The following is a 26,538-nucleotide window of genomic DNA, read 5'->3' on the forward strand; positions in this document are numbered from 1 at the left end:
CCTCAGATGTTAAAGTCCCATACTGCTCAGAGCCATTTGAACCACAATTTTCATCACAATAGCCATACATCAACACGATATCGACCTTTTCCGCAATTGGTAAACACTCCATTTTAACACGGGTAATGTATCACGAGGCAAATACTGTCCGCACTGGTGGAATGTTACGTGATACCACGTACTTATACGTTTGTGACTATTACAGCGCCATCTATCACAAAGCGAAAAAAGTGGTCCAACTAAAACATTCATAATTTTTTACGTACTACACGAATATGTAAAAAAAATGGGGGTTCCCATTTTAAAAAACGCAGTTGATATCCGTTTGACCTATGGCAGCGCCATCTAGCGGGCCAACCATAGCGCCATCTGGTTCTCCCCTCAAGCTAGACGAGTTTCGTTCTTTATAGTTTTTTCGTTTGACGCATATTTCGTGAGATAGTGAGATATTTGGCCCAGTCACGGTCACTGGACCACCCTGTACATACATACTGTGGTAATGTCACCTTCTTCCGTTTTAATTCCTTCTTTACTGCAAACAATTTTAAGTGTTTTTTTTGATAAAGGCAGAACTTTGCTGTAACATTTATCTAGCATTGTAGCTTACTGTATTTCATCGCAATAAAATACATGTAATTAATTTTTTTAAGTTAGCTCAGCTGGTAGGAAAATGGCCCACGAAAGCACAGGTTCGAGTCCCAGTCCGGTGCACTGTTTTTATCTGCCATCAAGGTTAAAACCAGCGCACACTTGGGTTGCAGAGCAATACGGGGACGGAGGAATGGCCCGGAAAAACTGTACTCGTTTCCCCTGCCTGCAGTGTTGAAGGCGGTCGGGTTATTTTTAGCGTTTCATTTCTCAGCCGCGAGCAGACCAGAGGCGGGCGCGGGCTGGCGGGAAAGGCGGTTTCTCCCCGACGGCGGGTCGGGACTTCCCCGGCCGTGGTACGGCCGCTGGCCACCACGCGGCGCTGCGATCGTCGCACTGTGCGCTCAAAAAATGACGTCAGAACCCGTCCGGCTGGCGAAAGCTACTTTTGCACCACGGCGTATTCTGGTCGTATCGCAATTAATAGAACTGACGTTGGTCCAAGTATACGGAACATGCGTCATCGACACCTCTAACAAGGGAACCTCCCCATCGCACCCCCTTCAGATTTAGTTACAAGTTGGCACAGTGGATAGGCCTTCAAAAACTGAACACTGATCAATCGAGAAAACAGGAAGAAGTTGTGTGGAACTATAAAAAAATAAGCAAAATATACAAACTGAGTAGTCCATGAGCAAGATAGGCAACATCAAGGATAGTGTGAGCTCAGGAACGCCGTGGTCCCGTGGTTAGCGTGAGCAGCTGCGGAATAAGAGGTACTTGGTTCAAATCTGCCCTCGAGTGAAAAGATTACTTGCTTTATTTTCGCAAAGTTATGATCTGTCCGTTCGTTCATTGACGTCTCTGTTCACTGTAATAAGTTTAGTGTCTGTGTTTTGCGACGGCAACGCAAAACCGTGCGATTAGTAGAGGAAAGGACGTGCCTATCCAATGTGAACCTTACAGTTCGTAAATTATTCATTAACCTCGTTATTGAAGTCGCGAGCTATATTTGCAGGATTCATATTGCCCACGGAATACGTCTACGTATTTAATGCACTCTCGTCCAAAGCAGCGAACGGTCAACTGCCAGCCAGGGAGCCTCGTTAGCAGGAATACTCTCTCTTCCGTGCGCTGTACTCGACTGACGTCGTGTGTTTCGATGTTTGTTTAGGTGTAGCGTCCCCATACTGCGGCGCAGTTACCTCGCATCGGACGGACGGACGGACAGATAATAATGGATCTCACCTACGCCAGCTTGCATGGGAGTCCCTCCACCCAAACTCTATTACCCCGACCAAATCTACGCTAATTTAGCTTTGACATCCATGTCTGCAGTAATATGCATCCTTTATCATCTCATCAAATTCCTGCGACTGGTCTTCCACAATCAACACTTGCGTGACCCCTACACTGTCTACGATGCCGACTCAGTCCAAACACCCACTCTGTACTCGCTCCCAATGAAAATTCTACCGACTTCCCTCCCTGCCGCACTTTTTAACTTTTTCCCCCATTTTCCTCAGTGTTCTGGCAGGTTCGGCCCGGCGTGCCACAAAGTCCTGTCTCCGTAGCACTTGGAACCTATTCCTTTGTTATTTCCGTGTTCCCCTACAGTTTTTACCCTCTTGAGCTCCCGCTAGCGCCATGGAAGTTATTCCCTCCTGTCTAAAAACGTGTCAAGTTATGATCTATCGTACCAACTCAAGTTCTTCCTTCCATATCGCATCTCACGCAAGAGTTCCCTTCCCTGTCCATCTTTCCCTATCCCTTCTCTTCATCATACTACAGCTCTTCTCACATTGCAGTCTCCTACTTTCTTCCTCTCTTTCTACCATTCTCCTCAGGCTTCTCATCTCCACTGCTAAAATCCAGTTGATACCTATCCTCATACCTACAAGCCTGTAGAACACCTGCTGATAACTGAACGAGATGACTCAGTGTTTAGCACACTGGACTTGGATTCGGGAGGATCACAGTTCCAGCATCCGGCCATCCTGATTTAGATTTTCTGTGATTTCCCTAAGTCACTTCAGGCAAATGCTGGTTGGTTCCTTAGAAAGGGGACAGCTGACTTCCTTCCCCATCCTTCCCCAATCCGCTGGGACCGAAGACCTTGCTGTTTGGTCTCCTCCCCCAAACCAACCAACACTTAATGATACGCTTTGCTAAATACACTCTAAGACAAAAAAAAAAACGAGGCGCCACAAAGGAGTTATCCGAATGGGAAGGAAATCGGCAGATCTGATGAACATGTAGAGATAAACAGATGATTACAATTTCAGAAAAATTCGATGATTTATTTAAGAGAAAGAGCTTCATGGACTGAGCAAGTTGATAACACACTGGTCAACGCCTGAGCCTTATGCAAGCAGTTAGTCGGCTTGGCTTTCACCGGTTGTTGGATGTCATAGGAGGGATATGTCAAATTCTGTTCAAAAATGGCTCTGAGCACGATGGGACAACTTCTGAGGTCATCAGTCTCATAGAAGTTAGAACTACTTAAACCTAACTAAGCTAAGGACATCACACACATCCATGTCCGAGGCCGGATTCGAACCTGCGACTGTAGCGGTCGTGCAACTCCAGACTGTAGCGCCTAGAACCGCTCGACTACCCGGCTGGCTTCAAATTCTGTCCAGTAGACACTTTAGACCTTCAAAATCCCGAGCTGGTTGGAAGTCCCTGCCCAAACGTGCACAACTGGGAAGCGGGTGGGGGGGGGGGGGGTGGGAGGGAGAGCAGACTACCTTGCTGGCCAAGGTTGGGTTTGGCAAGCATGAAAACAAGCAGTAGAAACTGATGCTGCGTTCGGCTGGGCGTTATCTTGCTGAAATTCATGCCCAGCGTTATCTTGCTGAAATTCAAGCCCAGCTATGAAGGGCAGCAAAACGTAGTGTAGAGTATCGTCCATGTACTGCTCTGCTTTAAGTCTGCTGCGGATGACAACGAAAGGAGCCCTGCTGTGAACAGACATAGCACCAGAGACTGTCAGTCTCGGCTTGTCCGGCCGTATAGTGGGCGTCAGTGAGGTTGCTGCCCCACCGATATCCGGGACGCCTCTAGACACGTCTTCGGCTTGGAATCTCGTTGACTGCAGTAGAACTGTGGTGAGTCCCGCTTGGAATTGAGCCCCGATGACAAGCGGACGCTTATACGAGAGTTGGAACTTAAATAGTGGCAACTATTTATTTACAACCGATACAAAAAGGTTACATGTTTGCTCCTATTACTGTCCTTCAGAGTAGTCACCAACATTGTGTAGAACCCGTAGAAGGCGTAGTATACCGTTAGCAGAGCCTGTTCTGTTGATGGTGCGTATGGAGCGGTCTGCTGCCTGTCGAATCTCTGGAACAGTTCTGAAGCGAATCCTGCGAAGTGGTTCCTTCATCTTCGGAATCAAATCCAACTGACAAGGACCTAAGTCCGGGGAGTATGGTGGATGGTACAGCACTTCCCAGTCCCATCGACCGAACAGAGCAGCCACAGCTTGCGCTGTATGCGCCCGTGCATTGTCGTGCAAAATGATGGGTGGGTTGTGCAGAAAGTGTCACCGCTTCTTTCACAAAGCTGGTAGCAGGTGATGCTCCACGTCTGCCGTGGAGGAACGTAATGCGTTAGGATAACACCCTCACAGTCCTACACGAGAATCACCATAACTTTCACCATACTGGGGCTCTGACGCACTTTCGACTTTCGCGGCGACCCATAATGACACCATTCGTCGGATTGGCATTTTAGTTTTGGCTCGTACGATGTGGCCCACGTCTCATCCAGTGTTACGATACGGCGTAGGAAAGCCTCTCCTTCGCGCTCATAGCGCTCCAAGTGCGTCTCAGCAGTGTCTTGACGCACCCATTTCTGCATTTCCGTCAAGCCGTGCGGGACCCATCGTGATGCAATTTTTCGCATGCCCAGGCGCTCCTTCAGAATGCGAGGCACAGTCGTATGCGCTAATCCGGTTTCGTGGGCGAGCTCACCAATCGTATGGCGTCGATCACCGTCCACTAACGCGGCAACAACACGCACTTCTTCTTCAGAGACGCTGGGACGACCTGCCCGATGCATGCCTGCCACAGTTTGCCGACCTTCCTTGGGGGTTTTTACCCCACGTGCGACTGTTCTGTACGACAATGCCGATTCCCCGCACGCCTCTTGAAGACCCTGATGACACTGTCGTGCTGTACGACCTCTGGCACATTCAATCTTGATCCAACTCAGTCGTTCCCGTTTCGAAAACACGGTGACAGCGTTACGTTAGACTGCTCGCTCACAAGTGACTGTGTTGCCCTCGATTGCGCGCACGCCGGTGACGTGGGACGGGCGAGTCCATTTCTTCGGAGGTAAGACAGGTCTGTCAGCAACGTGTGCTATCAGCGACAATAGCAGATTCCATTGCATAGTGTCTCCACAGCAGTGTTGCCACTATTTAAGTTCCAACCTACGTATATATAAAGCACTCCGGCTTCAGGCCACGAGTGGCCTACCGGGACCATCCGACCGCCGTGTCATCCTCAGCTGAGAATGCGGATAGGAGGGGCGTGTGGTCAGCACACCGCTCTCCCGCTCGTTATGATGGTATCCTTGACCGAAGCCGCTACTATTCGGTCGAGTAGCTCCTCAATTGGCATCACGAGGATGAGTGCACCCCGAAAAATGGCAACAGCGCATAGCGGCTTGGATGGTCACCCATCCAAATACCGACCACGGCCGACAGCGCTTAACTTCGGTGATCTTATGGGAACCAGTGTATCCACTGCGGCAGGGCCGTTGCGCGCGCACACACACACACATACACACACACACACATATATATATATATATATATATATATATATATATATATATATATATATATATAAATGAAATGATAATTAAATAGACATTCTAGCTGCAAACAGGCGTTGATGTACTTCATTGGGGACATGTTGAAAAAGTGTGCCCCGACCGGGACTCGAACCCGGGATCTCCTGCTTACATGGCAGACGCTCTATCCATGTGAGCCACCGCAGGCACAAAGGATATTGCGTCTGCAGGGACTTATCCCTTGCACGCTCCCCGCTGTGGCTCAGATGGATAGAGCGTCTGCCATGTAAGCAGGAGGTCCCGGGTTCGAGTCCCGGTCGGGGCACACATTTTGAACATGTTCCCAATGAAGTACATCAACGCCTGTTTGCAGCTAGGGTGTCTATTTAATTATCATTTCATTTCTAGCAAAGCTGCATGGTCATCCACGGTAACTGTTGTTTCAGGAACAGATACTGCCGTCATATATATACAGAGTTATTACAAATGATTGAAGCGATTTCACAGCTCTACAATAACTTTATTATTTGAGATATTTTCACAATGCTTTGCACACACATACAAAAACTCAAAAAGTTTTTTTAGGCATTCACAAATGTTCGATATGTGCCCCTTTAGTGATTCGGCAGACATCAAGCCGATAATCAAGTTCCTCCCACACTTGGCGCAGCATGTCCCCATCAATGAGTTCGAAAGCATCGTTGATGCGAGCTCGCAGTTCTGGCACGTTTCTTGGTAGAGGAGGTTTAAACACTGAATCTTTCACATAACCCCACAGAAAGAAATCGCATGGGGTTAAGTCGGGAGAGCGTGGAGGCCATGACACGAATTGCTGATCATGATCTCCACCACGACCGATCCATCGGTTTTCCAATCTCCTGTTTAAGAAATGCCGAACATCATGATGGAAGTGCGGTGGAGCACCATCCTGTTGAAAGATGAAGTCGGCGCTGTCGGTCTCCAGTTGTGGCACGAGCCAATTTTCCAGCATGTCCAGATATACGTGTCCTGTAACGTTTTTTTCGCAGAAGAAAAAGGGGCCGTAAACTTTAAACCGTGAGATTGCACAAAACACGTTAACTTTTGGCGAATTGCGAATTTGCTGCACGAATGCGTGAGGATTCTCCACCGCCCAGATTCGCACACTGTGTCTGTTCACTTCACTATTAAGAAAAAATGTTGCTTCATCACTGAAAACAATTTCGCACTGAACGCATCCTCTTCCATGAGCTGTTGCAACCGCGCCGAAAATTCAAAGCGTTTGACTTTGTCATCGTGTGTCAGGGCTTGTAGCAATTGTAAACGGTAAGGCTTCTGCTTTAGCCTTTTCCGTAAGATTTTCCAAACCGTCGGCTGTGGTACGTTTAGCTCCCTGCTCGCTTTATTCGTCGACTCCCGCGGGCTACGCGTGAAACTTGCCCGCACGCGTTCAGCCGTTTCTTCGCTCACTGCAGGCCGACCCGTTGATTTCCCCTTACAGAGGCATCCAGAAGCTTTAAACTGCGCATGCCATCGCCGAATGGAGTTAGCAGTTGGTGGATCTTTGTTGAACTTCGTCCTGAAGTGTCGTTGCACTGTTATGACTGACTGATGTGAGTGCATTTCAAGCACGACATACGCTTTCTCGGCTCCTGTCGCCATTTTGTCTCACTGCGCTCTCGAGCGCTCTGGCGGCAGAAACCTGAAGTGCGGCTTCAGCCGAACAAAACTTATGAGTTTTTCTACGTATCTGTAGTGTGTCGTGACCATATGTCAATGAATGGAGCTACAGTGAATTTATGAAATCGCTTCAATCATTTGTAATAGCCCTATATATATATATATATATATATATATATATATATATATATATATATATATATATATATATATATATATATGTGTGTGTGCGTGAGCCCTTTCATATCATCTCATTGTCGCACCGTGTAGAAGCAAAGACGTTGCAGCAGATGCGGGCCTCTGAATGACCCGTGTGTTGGCGTTGCCTAGCTACTAGCAGTGGTCTCTGTTCCCGGGGCGGCGCGCTTCTAAATGGTCGGTGAGCTAACTGGACGGCTCTTCCATTTCCGCCCGTGACTCGCGGTGCTGACTCAGACGGGCTTTGGCGTGTCTCCAGTAAAGCGGCAAAGCCACACACACAGAAAGACAGAGCAAAAGAGAAAGAGTGAGAGAGGGAGAGGGGGAGGGGGAGGGGGAGGGGGGGGGACGTGGCCTGTAACGTTCCTACCAATCCACCGTGGACTCGTGTCCCCATTACTGTTTGTCAGTCGGTCTATCATTTTCTAACCCAACTTCTTCGCCAGCGCACATCTCGAAGTAAAGCTTCATAGACAGGACCTACAAGACGTGCTTCAATAACATTTCAGTCTTGCAGTGACGCGTGTCTGTGAAATATGGTGATTTGTTACGCATGCAGAATCGCGAACATCTGACTCCCTGATCTACAGGGTGGAGCAAAATTCACGCACTCGGACTTCGCAGCGCGATTCCTCACATACTGGCTATACAAAAATATCTTCACAAGCTGCGATATTGAACAGTGACCCGAATGTAGAATAAATTTCCTTTACTTCGCGTCTCTGGTCACAAATTTTTTGTCATCAGACTACCGGTTTCGGACTGTAATGACCATCTTCAGATCTGTTTTATAAAAACATGTCCTAATATACTGGAGCCATAGTGATATCGTCAGATGCTAAATGATAGGCAGTTTGTTTTGAACAGTAGTGCTGCTGTCAAAAAATGATTCAGATGGTTCTGAGCACTATGGGACTTAACATCTGAGGTCATCAGGCCCCTAGAACTTAGAACTACGTAAACCTAACTAACATCACACACATCCATGCCGTAGGCAGGATTCGAACCTGCGGTCGGAGCAGTCGCGGTTCCGGACTGAAGCGCCTAGAACCGCTCGACCACAGCGGCCGACTGTGCTGCTGACCAGATGACTCTCGTACGGGGGGGGGGTGGTTTCAAAAGTTCTCGGAATCACCGCGAGAGGTCAGGGCTAGCGCAACGAGTTGTTCACGTGATATGCATTGGACTGTTGCCTGTAAACACGTGGCACGTCAGTGCCCTTCGAAAACAGCGGTGGCGGTGTCGTGGCTCTACTGTTCTCCCCGCATAGTGTTTTGCGAAGACGGAAAACATCGAGATTCGAGCAGTGATTAAGTGTTTCGTAAGGAAAGGTATGAAAGCAAAGAACATTGACGCCGATTTCCATAATACACTGGGGGCCTCTGCTCCTTCATATCCAACTGTTGCCAAGGGGAGAAATGAATTTAAGTTTGGTCGGGAGAGCTCGGACGATGATCCCCGCAGTGGTCGGGCAAGATGTGCCACTACTGCAGAAATCACTGCAAAAGTGGCACAAAATGGTCACGGAGGAGTGCCGGTTGAAAGTGCGTGAAATTGCTCACGCTTGCCAGATGTCATATGAAAGGGTATATCGTATTTTGGCTGAAGAATTAGAAATGAAAAAATGATCTGCAAGATGGGTGCCGCGACTCTTGACGCTGTATCAAAACATGTGCCGTCGCCATGGCAAAATAACACGAACTGAAGTATGAATTGTTGCCACTCCCGCCTTATTGATCTGATATGGCTCCGTCTGACTTCCATATCTCCCCAAAACTGAAAATTTTCCCTGGTGGTCGAAGATTCGCTTCAAACGAAGAATTGATAGCCAGAGTTGACTACTGTTTTGCAGGCCTGGAGGAAACTCATTTTCGAGATTGAATCTAGGCACTGGAACATCGTTGGACCAAGTGCGTTTATCTACAAGGAGACAACATTGAAAAATAAAAGAAGTTTCAGTAATGTAACTGTTGTTGTTGTTGTTGTTGTTGTGGTCTTCAGTCCTGAGACTGGTTTGATGCAGCTCTCCATGCTACTCTACCCTGTGCAAGCTTCTTCATCTCCCAGTACCTACTGCAGCCTACATCCTTCTGAATCTGTTTAGTGTATTCATCTCTTGGTCCCCATCTACGATTTTTACGCCCCACGCTGCCCTCCAATACTAAATTGGTGATCCCTTGATGCATCAGAACATGTCCTACCAACCGATCCCTTATTCTAGTCAAGTTGTGCCACAAATTTCTCTCCAATTATACTGAATAACTCCTCATAAGATATGTGATCTACCCATCTAATCCTCAGCATTCTTCTGTAGCACCACATTTCGAAAGCTTTATATTATTATTATATTCTTCTTGAAGTCTGAGGGTATTTCGCCTGTCTCATACATCTTGCTCACCAGATGGTAGAGTTTTGTCAGGGCTGGCTCTCCCAAGACTGTCGATACTTCTAATGGAATGTTGTCTCTGAAGATGAAATGGGAGATATGATATTGCGTGAAGAAGGTGAAAAGAGTATCAAAGATTGGCGTTTCATTTAGTTTTGGTTGGTGGGTTCACTTTTATCATACAAGACGCCTAAACAATTCATATATTTTAAGATTATTTCGTTCGTAGTCAAGGCCAAATCTGCTATATCTAAGTTAGATCTAAAATATTGTAAATACCGACACTGCAATAAAATAAACTCTGTGATACGCAAGATGTTATTAAATGAAATGCCTTGAACTGCTTTGTAGCTGCTGCTATGGAAAAATACATGAAATTTTTTGTAATATTTGAAATTGTCTTGTAATGACCGATAATTGTTGCACAACAGTGATGTGTTTCCTGGTGGCGCGGCTGCTATAAATCGTTTAAATGTTCAAAACATTGACATGAGGGATCGGAAGGTTACTTAAAATAACAAGGCCAAGATTTCATATATATATATATATATATATATATATATATACACTTCCTCAACGTAAATGACTCTTTCTTCAAGGACAGCGAAAGCAAAAGTAAGACAGACAGAAGTCTTAGCAGCTATTACGACCGCTGATGAAAAATAATTGCTATAAACTTTAGAAATTTTAGTAATAAGTTACAAAAATCACGCAGTATTTAGTGTCCAAATTTGGAGACGTTGTACCCCAATCGGGACATTCGCGTCATGAATCATTAACGGACAAACCTACCGCAGCTGGCCACGGGATTGAAATTGGCATGTGTCGACATTCCTGTCTCTACCTTCCAGAACCTTTCTGACTCTTCGTGCAGGCCTATGCTGCAGATGGTGGCTATTTGGGCTTTTGACAGGTTCTTACATTAATGTGACTGGACCACATAATTATTGATAAACGTTTTACCTTAGACATTAATCGTCAGGAATTACACATGGCAAGAAATTTTTTGACTTCTTCAACTTGGAAAGCAGTTTCACTGTCACTCACGAGTTGTGCTCCTACTGTATCTTTTTCCGCTTCTGAATTATGTTTCTGTAATCAACATCCTAGCGCATCCCTTTAACGTCACTACAGAACCACGATGAACAACTGCCATTTGTCATCCAATATTAGAACGTTATCTGCACTGCCATTGACAGCCGTCTTGTAGAAAGTGATTCCAGGACATTGTAGACAATAAACAAGAAAAAAAAGAAAATTAGAAGTAGCGTTTCGGCCATTGAGAGTTATGGCTCAGAAAGGCGTACGGACTTCGACCATAGATACTAGTAGACTGGCCTTGCTGTGGAGAAGCTATAGGGCTCGTGTGGCTCCAACATAAACCACGTGACTGTTGGCAAAACGTGGCGGGATTTCAAATCAGCGGTCTGCCATCCTATGTTTGTATCGGATTTTACCCACATTTCTCAATTGACTGCCAAACGCTTCCAACAAAAATTACTTTTTTATTTGCGAAAAATTATGTCAGAACTACATTTGACCTGGATTTGTTCACAGTACCATTTATAAAACCTAACAAATACATCGAACGCCACTCTGGTGGGCAGCGGGACGAAATTACTATAAACTATCAATTAAAGTAAAATGTCGTTAAAATTCTTTTAAACAGTATGAGTGGGCTCGTATCAAAACTTTAAACATTGGATTCGCCGCGTTTTGAGCTCTAGTTACTTGTAAAAGATAATGGGATATGGGAATTATGTCAGCTATAGGTGCCAAAATTGTCGACTTTGGGAGCAGGTCCATGTTAGGGTATCAATTTTAGGTACACTTCAGAGGTTCAGTTCCTACTATTTTTACAAAAGTTTGAACTATCAGTTTACAAAAAAATTAATATTGTAGATGAAAGGTGAGACTTTGAAGTTTCAGAAAATAAATTTGGAGCCTACATTTATTTAATAGTATTAGAAGGTAGAAAAAAATTCTCTTCATTGTCGACTATTGGTGCTCTTACCTTATTATAATCTCACTTGTACATACAAAAAGGCGCGTATGTGCAGATGGCTTAACGTTTTTCCGTTTCAGGGTCTGTATCCAAAGCTGCCTTCGGTTTTCATCCTTAGGGAACCTACGAGTACGAACGAGAAACAGTTGTATTTACTTCTGTAACCGAATTATCACAGATACTTTCCAAAATGTAATATGAGTGTGACTTTAGCGGCGTCACTTTCAACACTTTAATTTACGTGATACTCTATTTCAAGTGTGAAAAACATATAAAAGTCACTTCAGCAGATTTCATCTCCACTATCATAGAAACACTAACACGTGAAATGTAATGCCATTTCCCCCGACAAAACGCTGAGTACAGCCATAAGCGCAACACGAAACAACCATGTTTTGCCAACATTCACAAGACTTTACCCAGAGATGTTGGCGCCACGAAAATGACGTCAGGGCCAGTCTGTCATATTTATGGTCGAAGTGCACGCTGCAGTAGTTTATTATCTCTGACCAGAGAGGTTACTGCCCTCTGCTTCTCAGACTTCTATCTCTGGAGGGCGTGTTTGTTTTCCCGCGCGCCTGCGGAAGCCGCCACCGACAGCGTCTTCTGGACTCTTTTGCTTGGCGATCGCTTTACTCTCGTCGACACAAACAAACTGCTCAGCCACACGAGACCTGTCCATGTTAAAAAGTCGAAAGCGAAAGATAAAGACAGAAAGAGAGAGACACAGAAATTGCATCTAAAAAGCACTGAATCCGGCATACCTGTTCGCGCCTGTCACAGTTTTTTTTTTCTCCTCTATATTCGGGTTTGGAAGCCACACGCATTCAGAGTGTCTCGGGAGGAATGCCCAATACTCAGGGATATGATAGGAAAGATCATTGAAAACAAAAAAGTCTAGTGAATATGGGCTGTAAAATTCATAAGTAAAAAGATGCTATTCAATCTGTATATTGAGCAAGCAGTAAAGGAAACAAAAGAAAAATTCGGAGTAGGTATTAAAATTCATGGAGAAGAAGTAAAAACTTTGAGGTTCGCCGATGACATTGTAATTCTGTCAGAGACAACAAAGGACTTGGAAGAGCAGTTGAATGGAATGGACAGTGTCTTGAAAGGAGAGTATAAGATGAACATCAACAAAAGCAAAACGGGGATAATGGAATGCAGTCAAATTAAATCGGGTGATGCTGAGGGGATTAGATTAGGAAATGAGACACTTAAACTAGTAAAGGAATTTTGCTATTTAGGGAGTAAAATAACTGATGATGGTCGAAGTAGAGAGAATATAAAATGTAGACTGGCAATGGCAAGGAAATCGTTTCTGAAGAAGAGAAATTTGTTAACATCGAGTATAGATTTAAGTGTCAGGAAGTCGTTTCTGAAAGTATTTGTATGGAGTGTAGCCATGTATGGAAGTGAAACATGGACGATAACCAGTTTGGACAAGAAGAGAATAGAAGCTTTCGAAATGTGGTGCTACAGAAGAATGCTGAAGATAAGTTGGGTAGATCACGTAACTAATGAGGAGGTACTGAATAGGATTGGGGAGGAGTTTGTGGCACAACTTGACTAGAAGAAGGGATCGGTTGGTAGGACATGTTCTGAGGGATCAAGGGATCACCAATTTAGTATTGGAAGGCAGCGTGGAGGGTAAAAATCGTAGAGGGAGACCAAGAGATGAATACACTAAGCAGATTCAGAAGGATGTAGGTTGCAGTAGGTACTGGGAGATGAAGAAGCTTGCACAGGATAGAGTAGCATGGAGAGCTGCATCAAACCAGTCTCAGGACTGAAGACCACAACAACAACTAAAAGATGTGAGCTCTTGTTCATCTTCGCTACTGCAAAACTCATCTCTTCAACTGAAGAAGTGCTCACAGCTCTTAGTGTACGCGTTTTAGAGCCCATTTTTATTAGACTTCTTTGCTTCAAATGATCTTTCCTGTCATGTGTGTGAGTATACACCATTCCTCCTGGGATATCCTAGATATGTTGCTGGCCATTCAAATTGCAACTCCGTGAAGACAGGCTGCAGGAGACGTCAAACTGGCATGAAATGGACTTCATGCCTGAATAAATGAACAGACTAGCATTTCAGCGGAGCCGTGAAAGGGGTAAGAGTAGTCAAAATGGTTCAAATGGCTCTGAGCACTATGGGACTTAACATCTGAGGTCATCAGTGCCCTAGACTTAGAACTACTTAAACCTAACTAACCTAAGGACATCACACACATCCATGCCCGAGGCAGGATTCGAACCTGCGACGTCAGCAGCAAGGCTGCTCCGGACTGAAGCGCCTAGAACCGCTCGGTCACAGCGGCCGGCTTAAGAGTCGTCTCATCTGCATTCTGAACAAGCGCTCATAGCACTTACGGTATGCGTTTTAGAGCCCGTCTTTATTAGATTTTGTTTGTGGGCAATACAAAGGGCTTATCTGGAACCAAAGTGCCATATGGGACCTTAGTAAGTATTCCTGAAGTCTCTGTTATACTCCACGTCGTCCACGAAAGAATATTTGCGTGAGGGGAAGCTTCAAGGCCACCGTAGTCTGTGTGGTTCCCCCATACAACAACCGAGGCCAATCATGTGCTGACTCCAAAGACAGCAGTAACATTACAGGTGAACTTCATTCTAAGTCAACGAAAGACGTTTGGACCTCCAGTAAGCTGATACTTGTTGAATTGGCGAGCGAGGTCAATGTCTATTGCTTTCAAAGACTTGTATACACGCACCGTCCACCTCCAACAGCGACGTTAATCAAGTCCCCTAGGCATTGCAGTATTATGTGAACATGGCAGTCGTTCAGTTGAGAGGTCTTGTAACCTTCTGATTGAGAACTGTAACGTTACTTTTAAGTCATAACTCACTAAGTATTGCAGCTAGAAAGTACACTACTGGCCATTAAAATCGCTACAACACAAAGATGACGTGCCTACAGACGCGAAATTTAAACGACAGGAAGAAAATGTTGTGATATGCAAATGATTAGCTTTTCAGAGCATTCACACAAGGCTGGCGCCGGTGGCGACACCTACAACTGACATAAGGAAAGTTTCCAACCGATTTCTCATGCACAAACAGCAGTTGACCGGCGTTGCCTGGTGAAACGTTGTTGTGATGCCTCGTGTAAGGAGGAGAAATGCGTACCATCACATTTCCGACTTTGATAAAGGTCGGATTGCAGCCTATCGCGATTGCGGTTTATCGTATCGCGACATTGCTGCTCGCGTTGGTCGAGATCCAATGACTGTTAGCAGAATATGGAATCGGTGGGTTCAGGAGGGTAATACGCAACGCCGTGTTGGATCCCAACGGCCTCGTATCACTAGCAGTCTAGATGACAGGCACCTTATCCGCACGGCTGTAACGGATCGTGCAGCCCCGTCTCGATCCCTGAGGCAACAGATGAGGACGTTAGCGAGAGAACAACCATCTGCACGAACAGTGCAACGACGTTTGCAGCAGCAGGGACTATCAGCTCGGAGACCACGGCTGCGGTTATCCTTGACGGTGCATCACAGACAGGAGCGTCTGCGATGGTGTACTCGACGACGAACCTGCGTGCACGAATGGCAAAACGTCATTTTTTCGGATGAATCCACGTTCTGTTTACAGAATCATGATGGTCGCATCCGTGTTTGGCGACATCGCGGTGAACGGACATTGGAAGCGTGTATTCGTCGTCGCCATATTGGCGTATCACCCGGCGTGATTATATGGGCTTGGGGTGCCATTGGTTACACGTCTCGGTCACCTCTTGTTCGCATTGACGGCACTTTGAGCAGTGGACGTTACATTTCAGATGTGTTACGACCCGTGGCTATACCCTTCATTCGATCCCTGCGAGACCCTACATTTCAGCAGGATAATGCACGGCCGCATGTTGCAGGTCCTGTACGGGCCTTTCTGGATACAGAAAATGTTCGACTGCTGCCCTGGCCAGCACATTCTCCAGATCTCTCACGAACTGAAAATGTCTGGTCAATGGTGGCCGAGCAACTGGCTCATCACAATACGCCAGTCACTACGCTTGATGAACTGTGGTATCGTGTTGAAGCTGCATGGCCAGCTGTACCTGTACACGCCATCCAAGCTCTGTTTGACTCAATGCCCAGGCGTATCAAGGCCGTTATTACGGCCAGAGGTGGTAGTTCTGGGTATTGATTTCTCAGGATCTATGCACCTAGATTGCGTGAAAATGTAATCACATGTCAGTTGTAGTATAATATATTTGTCCAATGAATACCCGTTTGTCATCTGCATTTCTTATTGGTGCAGCAATTTTAATGGCCAGTTGTTTATGTGTACACTGTTGAGCGAGAAAATCATGACCACCCAGCTGCTGTCGGTATAAACCCATCCAGGCGATAGGAGCGTCGCGTGGTGAGGAATGTCTGCTAACCAGACAAACGCACGGTGCGTGTAGTATCAGTAAGCGAGCTGTCCGCGTGTAGAACGGGGAAGGCGCAGTTTTGATCGGGTGCGGATTGTGCTGTCCCGCAGGCTCGGCACGAGGATTTCGGAAACTGCACGACTCATTGGGTGTGGTGAGTGTCTTCAGCACGAGTCGGAACCAAGCTGAAACCGCGTCCAGACACCGTGGCATTGGATGCCCACCTCTCAATACAGACATCGCACGTCGTAGGCTGGACAGACTTTGAAAACAAGAGAGTCCGCGAACCGTGGCGGAACTAGCATCAGACTGTAATGCTGGGCAGAGTGCAAGTGTGTTCGAGCACCCAATCTACATCTGCATCTACATGGATACTCTGCAAATCACATTTAATTGCCTGGCACAATTTTCTATCGTTCCAATCTCGTATAGCACGCGGAGAGAAAGAACACCTATATCTTTCCGTACGAGCTCTGATTTCCCTTATTTTATCTTGGTGATCGTTCCTCCCTATCTAGGTCGGTGTCAACACAATATTTTCGCATCCGGAGGAGAAAGTTGGTGGTTGGAATTTCGTGAGAAGATCCCGTCGCAACGAAAAACGCCTTTCTGTTAACGATTTCCAGCCGAAATCCTGTATAATTTCTGTGACACTCTCTCCCCTATTTCACGATAATACAAAACGTGCTGCATTTATTTGAATTTTGTCGATGTACTCCGTCAGTCCTATCTGGTAAAGATCCAACACCGCGCAACAGTATTCTAAAAGAGGACGGACAACTTGGTGTAGGCAGTCTCCTTAGTAGGTCTGTTACATTTTCTAAGTGTCCTGCCAATAAAACGAAGTCTTTGGTTAGTCTTCCAGACAACATTTTGTATGTGTTCCTTCCAATTTTAGTTGTTCGTAATTGTAATACCTAGGCATTTAGTTGAATTTGCGGCTTTTAGATTAGACTGGTTTATCGTGTAACCGAAGTTTAACGAGTTCCTTTTAGCAGTCATGTGAATGATCTCACACTTTTCGTTATTCAGGGTCAACTGCGACTTTTCGCACCATTCGGATATCTTTTCTAAATCGTTTTGCAGTTTGTTTTGATCTTCTGATGACTTTATTAGTCGATAAACGACAGCGTCATCTGGAAACAACCAAAGACGGCTGCTCAGATTGTCTCCCAAGTCGTTTATGTAGATAAAGAACAGCAAAGGGCCTATAACGCTACCTTGGGGAACGCCAGAAATCACTTCTGTTTTACTCGATGACTTTCCGTCAATTACTACGAACTGTCACCTCTCTGACAGGAAATCACACATCCAGTCACGTAACCGAGACGATATTTCATAAGCACGCAATTTCACTACGAGCCGCTTGTGTCAGAAGCCTTCCGGAAATCTAGAAATAAGGACTCAATCTGAAATCCCTTATCTATAGCACTCAAGATTTCATGTGAATAAAGACCTAGTTGTGTTTCACAGGAACGATGTTTTCTAAACCAATGTTGACTGTGTGTCAATAGACCGTTTTCTTCGAGGTAATTCACTAATGTTCGAACACAATATATGTTCCAGAATCCTACAGCATATCGACGTTAACGATATGGGCCTGTAATTTAGTGGATTACTCCTGCTACCATTCTTTAATATGGTTGTGACCTATGCAATTTTCCAGCCTTTGGGTACGGATATTTCGTCGAGTGAACGGTTGTATATGATTGTCATACTCTGAAAGGAACCTAATTGGTATACAGTCTGGACCAGAAGACTTGCTTTTATTAACTGATTTGAGTTGCTTCACTACTGCGAGGATATTTACTTCTACGTTTCTCATGTTGGCAGCTGTTCTCGATTCGAATTGTGGAATATTTACTTCATCTTCTTTTGTGAAGGCATTTCGGAAGACTGTGTTTAGTATGCTTTGGCAGCAATGTCTTCGACGGTATCTCCATTGCTATCGTGCAGACAAGGGATTGATTTTTTCTTGCCATTAACAATCTTCACATAAGACCAGAATCTCTTTGGACTTTGTTTCGAGACAACGTTTCGTTGTGGAAACTGTTACAGGCATCTCGCATTGAAGTCCGCGCTAAATTTCGAGCTTCTGTAAAAGATCGCGAATCTTGGGGATTTTGCATCTGTTTAAATTTGTTTGCATCTAGTTTATTCTTATGATGGACCAAGTATACAGCATCTCTTATTCATGCCTTAACTTTTGAACTGAATACTTTGTCCTTAACAGAACCGCAGAAAAATGGTCGACACGGGTTATTTGTGGTTAATGTGGTGGCCATGATATCGGACTGGTTCTACCGCACCACCTGTTCGGAAATATTCCAGCCAAGAACTGGCGAACAAATAACCACTGTTGCAATTCCTGCAGCTCAGGTGTATCCTAAAGTTGCGATACTTCCGGGTAAATTGTTACCGTAATGGTAGGCTCAGTGAAAGAGAACGGTGCAATAATTGCATTGTGAATTAAGTCGCAACAACTGTGTTATGCATAAGCCATATCTCACAATCAGTTTCGGGCTGTGCCCTATCTTCCACGACCTATGTGTTCTCCGATCCGTAGATACGAACATTATTCCTGTTTGCTTTCCCGGAGACGACGAAAGTTGCCTCATCGGAAAAACAAACTTTAGTAAGGTATGAAACTTCCTGGCAGATTAAAACTGTGTGCCGGACCGGTTCGCAGGAGAGCTTCTGTTAAGTTTGGAAGGTAGGAGACGAGGTACTGGCAGAAGTAAAGCTGTAAGGACGGGGCGTGAGTCGTGCTTTGGTAGCTCAGATGGTAGAGCACTTGCCCGCGGAAGGCAAAGGTCCCGAGTTCGAGTCTCGGTCCGGCACACAGTTTTAATTTGCCAGGAAGTTTCATTCAGCGCACACTCCGCTGCAGAGTGAAAATCTCATTCTTTAGTAAGGTAATCTTTCCTGCATCGGTTCGTTCCAGAATGTTGCTAGCAAATTCTGCACGTCTGGTTCTATCACCTGGCTGCAAAGCTTGGAGCAGCTGCACTTCCTATGCATGGAAATGCTCCGAGGTACGCCTGTTTGTCTGGAAGCATTTACGCGGACTGCGTCGAGCTCCTGTTAGGCACACAGTATCAAAAATGCCTGCGCCACACTTCCTTTGTCACCAACACTGCCAGACCCCTCAAACTTTTCACACCGTCCTCCTTCGTTAGTCACAAATGTCAGATCTCGACTACAGGCAGTTCGGACCTGTCGCTGGCCTGTAACTGGCGACCATGTTTCGTAAAACCACAAAAAAAAGAAAAAAAAAAAAACATTGCGCTGTCTCATGTGTAGACGATATTGTTATACGAGCACTCCTAAATTACACTTCCTGTAACGAGAGAGAGAGAGAGAGAGAGGAATTCGGATGCGGCCAGAGCACATGTAGAAGTGTGCCCATAAAAAAAATTTTACGAGTTAAGCTACCATTTGCAAAAAAACCGCACAGCTGTACGTAGTACAGTTCCTTAGACAGAAACGTCTGTAATCACAGAAAGACTTTATGCTGACGCTGTATGTTGGCCTCAAAAATTCTTTTCTGCATATCTACTGCTCAGCCCACAGATACTGCCACTCTTTGTACATCGCTGGCTGGAAGCATAGAGTAAATATCTGTGGAGTGAGCATTCACATGCGCAGAACAGATTTTGTGTTGTCAACATAGATTGCCGACCAGGTCATGTGTTCTCGGGACGTCGTGTGTTTGTACGTATAGCGCCCTGTATATTTAGTATGTCACTACATCCCAGTACAGACGGATTCTTTTCGTACGAGTCGTGTATTATTTACAAATGTTGCGCAGACATTTTAACAGTATTGATTTGATACCGGGAATAAACCAGCTACGTAACTTTTAAAGGGCAAGTGATATTGCATTCTGCTTCTTTGCGATAGGTGTCACAGTTCAGATGCACTCGATTTTTGGTAGTTTTCGGTATGATACGGCACTTTATAGTATTACAATGCCTGACGCACATTTTTGCGGTGATAGTCTTGTAAAACGACTTGACAGTACGCTAGTACTTTTGCAAGTGTCCGAAAAAACACCGAATTTGCCACACATTAGCGATTATATCCCTGCTAATTCGTCCTTTTTTCTGCTATTTCTGCGTATTTATTGTTTCGTTTTTGCGTCCTGAAGCACAATTTTTCTTCGTGGTGACACTTTGAAGTGTTTATGTAACGCATTTTACGTACTTGTTCCCAGTTTATTAAATAAATAGTAGGCTGAGTAAGAAGGGGGAAAAAAGGCGATCGGAGAATAAATGTACTGTAAAGCAAATACAGTTGGTCATGTAACAGTCAACCAATATAACTCTATTAAGGAAAGTGGAAAGGGACACAAATGAAAGAGTTTGGGGACATGTTTACTAATATTTTACGCTTCTTAATCAAATGCCGAAGAAAATAAATTGAAGGCAAAATACACCAAAGAAGATGAATGTGTACTTTGATTAGCTACACTATTGTGTTTTTTATTTGATTTGTGCTGAAAATGTATTTAAGCTGAATGGAAAAACTGGTAGTAGGTGCTGTGGAAAATTCAAAATAGTTGGTATAGCATCTACCTTTGGCCACACACGTCCAAATTTGTCTAAACAACAAGTGTTTTGAACATACTTTGGAGTATTTTGTGAGGACAAAATTACTCCTCCTGATTTTCTGGAGCCAGATCTTTACTCGTTGCTCATCCTTCGGGAAACTAAAATATAAATCACACGCAGTCATTCTCCATGTCCTTGACACACTTAACATGGTCTCCTACTGTAACTTTATAGTACACAAAAATGTTCGAACACGCATATTATACGAAGACAATTACAGACTCCCACTCTATTGAATTTATCTGTCTCCCGTCTTTCAAATCTATATACATAATCCACAAGTCACTGATAAATGCATGGAGGATAGTATTTGCTGAAACAACTAACCATTCCCTTTCCTGTTCCACTAGCAAATTTACGAGAGGGACTGATTGTTCGTAAGCTGTTGTACGAGCCGTAATATCTATTATATAGTCATAAAATCGTAGAAAAATTGGTCTACAGTATCAAGCATTAATTATAATGCGTCTCGAAATTTTTAAACATAGTAACCATGAAAAGTTACTATCCCTCCTTTCACATATTTTTCTTTGCATCCGTAGCAACAATAGTAATTCAACATAGCTTTTACACTATCAACAAATGGTGAAAACACAACAAAAACTCTTGATATTATAAACTTCCAACTCTGCGGAATGCACACACGCACAGCGAAGTCCCGAAAACACGTGACAATCCTGGTTTAATGTGGACAACGTGCGCAGAACGCGGGTCAATTCTAGTGTCCGATACCACCCGTCGGCTTTGACCAATGACGTAATGTTGTTGTTGTTGTGTTGTTGTGGTCTTCAGTCCTGAGACTGGTTTGATGCAGCTCTCCATGCTACTCTATCCTGTGCAAGCTTCTTCATCTCCCAGTACCTACTGCAGCTTACATCCTTCTGAATCTGCTTAGTGTATTCATCTCTTGGTCTCCCTCTACGATTTTTACCCTCCACGCTGCCCTCCAATGCTAAATTTGTGATCCCTTGATGCCTCAAAACATGTCCTACCAACCGATCCCTTCTTCTGGTCAAGTTGTGCCACAAACTTCTCTTCTCCCCAATCCTATTCAATACCTCCTCATTAGTTACATGATCTACCCAAGTTATCTTCAGCATTCTTCTGTAGCACCACATTTCGAAAGCTTCTATTCTCTTCTTGCCCAAACTATTTATTGTCCATGTTTCACTTCCATACATGGCTACACTCCATACAAATACTTTCAGAAACGACTGGCTGACACTTAAATCTATACTCGATGTTAACAAATTTCTCTTCTTCAGAAACGATTTCCTTGCCATTGCCAGTCTACATTTTATATCCTCTCTACTTCCACCATCATTAGTTATTTTACTCCCTAAATAGCATAACTCCTTTACTACTTTCAGTGTCTCATTTCCTAATCTAATTCCCTCAGGATCACCCGATTTAATTTGACTACATTCCATTATCCTCGTTTTGCATTTGTTGATGTTCATCTTATATCCTCCTTTCAAGACACTGTCCATTCCGTTCAACTGCTCTTCCAAGTCCTTTGCTGTCTCTGACAGAATTACAATGTCATCGGCAAACCTCAAATTTTTTACTTCTTCTCCATGAATTTTAATACCTACTCCGAATTTTTCTTTTGTTTCCTTTACTGCTTGCTCAATATACAGATTGAATAACATCGTGGATAAGCTACAACCCTGTCTCACTCCGTTCCCAACCACTGCTTCCCTTTCATGTCCCTCGACTCTTATAACTGACATCTGGTTTCTGTACAAATTCTAAGTAGCCTTTCGCTCCCTGTATTTTACCCCTGCCACCTTTAGAATTTGAAAGAGAGTGTTCCAGTTAACATGACGTAATATGTGAAGTTATTTTGTTTGTGCCGCAGAGTACTGTCGATGAACGTTAAATGATTTCTCTGGATTTCCTCGTTACGCACGTATATTACAAATTCGATTTAGATTGTTTTGCTTTCATCTCGTAATTTGTTGTAGGCATCTTTTGTTAATGAAATTAGTCGTGATTTATAAGGTCTTGATTTATCACGCTGTTCGTTTGAGGCAGTTGTTTTTACTGCGAAAATTCTGCTTCAGAAAATCAGTGAACGTAAATCAACTATAAAATTTTTGCAATCATTGGGCGTCATTGCTGAATTTTGCAAGTGCAGTGTCTGTGGAAGTTATATGGTTTTGACGAAGGTTGCGTTATCACGAACTTCCGACGAATACATGTGGAGGTGCAGAAAAAATAACATATGGAGATCCATACGCAGGGGGACGTGGTTCGAAAGATCGAGGCTTAATTTAGAAGTAATTGTCGTGCTAACCTACTATTTCTGCTATGAATATTCTTGCAAATCTGTCATGCACGAAGCAGCGGTTTTGTGTGGCACTGTAGTCGACTGGTTCTCGTTTTGTAGAGAAGTCTGCGGGGAATTTATATAGGCGGTCATTGGGGGGAGCCAGGGGTTATAGTTGAAGTAGATGAGTCATATTTTGGAAAGAGAAAGTACGAAAGGAGGCACGAGGTTGTTGGGCTTTGGGTTTTTGGAGTCGTAGTTTCTGGAGTAGATTGTGCTGATGTTGTATTTAGGGTTGTACCAAACCGGATAAAGGAAGTCTTGACATCTTTAATAGAATAATATGTGGAAGAAGGTTCTATAGTCATGCCAGATGGGTTTGCTTTGTACAAGGGGTTATTATCATTTGGTCGTGAATCACAAGACTATAAGACGGGGGAATGTACTAATATCGAGGGGTATTGGGGGGCTGTAAAATCTGTTGTCGGGAGAGGAAAATGTAAAGCCTCGTTTTGTTAGTTGGGTGTTGGTGGGTCTGATACTTTTTTCTTGTTTTGCGTTGCGTTTTTTTATGTTACTGTATTGTGCGAGTGCTAATTTTTTGGTTTTCCTAGAGGGAGGTTTTTCTGTCGTTTCAATATTATCTGGTTACAGTGGTGGGCCGAGGGGTATTACTGTGTCTTTGCCGGAGGGTTTATGTGACTCGTGGTTTCATTTTTTTTTGTTATTTTAAAATTTTGCGTCTGATTGAGGGCGAGCGGTAGGGAAGAACTGATTTGTGAGGGACGTACCTCATTCGTGCCTGGCAGTTTGTGTTTCTTATTATTTTTTTTCATTAGTTATTTTGGATTTTGCTTCTTCCGTTACAGTTTGACCTGCTAACATTATTGTTTTTTTGTTATGTCCTTGTTTCATTCTTGTCAGCCTCGATCTTTGACTCCTTTGGAAGTTCATATGCGGTAAGTTTCTTTGGATGTAGCCATTTTTATGTTTTCCTCTTAGATGCTTCTGCTACAGTTCTCTTATTTTTACTGTCACTCCTGGTGTATAGATTTTACTGAGTGTTACTTGGCGCTACTGTAGCTGGTGTGACTTTCGTGTAGTATAGTTATCGGTTACAAGGTTTGGTCATTTTTGCGTTTTATTTCTTTGCGTGTGCAGCAATGTGTGTAAAGATTTTCGTTTTTTTGAAAGTCTACTTGCATTCTGTAGTTCACTAACGAGATCATTTTTAAGCACGTTTCTGATATGTTATAAGATTTTTGCGCAACAAACAGTGATATTGGAATCGGTAACTCGAAATGACCTCCTACATAGGTTGCTTCTAGTTACCGATTCCATCTATTCGACGGTTCATTATTTAGATCGTTTTTGCAGTACATGTGGAAAATATAATATAATATATGCACTCGTAATTGCTCTCGTGTTCTTATTTATTTCAGTCATCTTCATCTCGTTTAAACGAAATTCGCGCGTAAATAATAGTCGCGTTAAATGTATTATTTTATGGCATGCTACATTCATTTGCTTACGAGTATGATTCGTTCCATTCATAGATTGTCCATTGCAGCATCTTTGCCTCACGTATGACGTCACTGGTCAAAGCTGACGCGTGGTATCGGACACTAGAATTTATCCCAGAACGCAATGCTCACTCCGGAGATATTTACTCTATGGCTGGAAGCCGCTTGTTGGAATCCTCTCAGACCAGAGATAATAAACCTGCAAGCCGCGTGTTATTCTTTATCCGGCAGCGCCGGTTGTTTGAGTTGGCGCCGGCGCCGTCTTCTCCTCCCCTCCCCGCCCCCCTTCCCCCCCCCCCCCCCCCCGCTCCCTCCCCCACCCCCTCGTCGCCCTCTTGGCTCCACCACCCACATCCTTTGTGGCCGGCTCGTGAAGAGAAGAGCGATGACGGACAATACGCGAGCTGCTGATCTGAAATCGATGCCCGCCTCTGGAGTTGAAAGCTGTTAACTCAAGAATGGCCTTGGCCACAAGTTTTGCGGCCGAGGCTTTGATCCCATAGGGGGCCGGGCTACATTTAGGTCCGAGTCGTGACGTCACACAGAGCTCCGGGCGGTTGCAGTGTGGAAAACGTAAGGCGCCAATTCTCATCAGTTACTCGTCCGCTTCACTGTTCGTGATTCTAACCGTTGTTGTTGTGGTCTTCAGTCCAGAGACTGGTTTGATGCAGCTCTCCATGCTACTCTATCCTGTGCAAGCATCTTCATCTCCCAGTACCTACTGCAGCCTACATCCTTCTGAATCTGCTTAGTGTATTCATCTCTTGGTCTCCCTCTTCGATTTTTACCCACTGCGCTGCCCTCCAATACGAAATTGGTGATCAAATGGCTCTGAGCACTATGCGACTTAACTTCTGAGGTCATCAGTCGAAATTGGTGATCCCTTGATGCCTCAGAACATGTCCTACCAACCGATCCCTTCTTCTAGTCAAGTTGTGCCACAAATTCCTCTTCTCCCCAGTTATATTCAATAACTCCTCATTGGTTACGTGATCTACCCATCTAATCTTCAGCATTTTTCTGTAGCACCACATTTCGAAAGCTTCTATTCACTTCTTGTCCAAACTATTTATCGTCCATGTTTCACTTCCATACATGGCAACACTTCGTACAAATACTTTCAGAAAAGACTTCCTGACACTTTTGTTACTCGATGTTAACAAATTTCTCTTCTTTAGAAACGCTTACCTTGCCATTGCCAGTCTACATATCCTCTCTACTTCGACCATCATCAGTTATTTTGCTCCCCAAATAGCAAAACTCCTTTACTACTTTAAGCATCTCATTTCCTAATCTAATTCCCGCAGCATCACCGAATTTAATTCGACTACATTCCATTATCCTCATTTTGCTTTTGTTGCTGTTCATCTTATATCCTGCTTTCAAGACACTGTCCATTCCGTTCAGCTGCTCTTCCAGGTCCTTTGCTATCTCTGGCAGAATTACAACGTCATTGCCGAACCTCAAAGTTTTAATTTCGTCTCCATGGGTTTTAATTCCTACTTCGAATTTTTCTTTTGTTTCCTTTACTGCTTGCTCAATATACAGACAGAATAACATTGGAACACTTGAAATCGCTAGAGCAGTATCTTCGTCTACAAGAGGCTGTGCATCGCTGTATTGAAAGTGAGTAACAGATTAACAGTGTGCACTCATCTTCCATTCCAACTCATACTCTCATTAGCGACCAACGTTCTATCCAGCTGAGCTACCAGACGAGTATCTGAATGTCACCGATCTTTTCAACCTTTGTTGAAACAGACATGTTGATATTGCTCTTTAAGCTGGGACACAAACATAGACCGACTTTCTCGAGCACTGCTCTTACCCACTGAACTTGGGTTGCGTGGTGGTTTTTCATACTTCATCTCTTGCACCAAACACGCTACGTGATCAAAAGTATCCGGACAGCTGGCTGAAAATGACTTAAAATTTCGTGGCGCCCTCCATCGGTAATTCTGGAATTCAGTATGGTGTTGGCCCACCCATAGCCTTGAGTACAGCTTCCACTCGCAAGCATACGTTCAACCAGCTGCTGGGAGGTTTCTTGGGGAATGGCAGCCCATAATTCACGGAGTGCTGCACTGCGGAGAGG

At 44.3% G+C, this 26,538-nt stretch overlaps 1 long non-coding RNA gene and 1 other non-coding gene across 2 annotated transcripts in view; one reads left to right on the top strand and one right to left on the bottom strand.

Annotated features, from left to right (window-relative positions):
- Positions 1 to 26,538, top strand: part of LOC124720445 — a 469,216-nt gene that overhangs the window by 431,992 nt on the left and 10,686 nt on the right. The window lies entirely within an intron of this gene.
- Positions 5,528 to 5,602, bottom strand: Trnat-ugu. Its single transcript has one exon. It is a non-coding gene; the product is annotated as a tRNA-Thr (tRNA).

The sequence above is a fragment of the Schistocerca piceifrons genome, chromosome 11 (genome assembly GCF_021461385.2).
Source record: "Schistocerca piceifrons isolate TAMUIC-IGC-003096 chromosome 11, iqSchPice1.1, whole genome shotgun sequence".
In the NCBI taxonomy this organism is placed as follows: Eukaryota; Metazoa; Arthropoda; class Insecta; order Orthoptera; family Acrididae; genus Schistocerca; species Schistocerca piceifrons.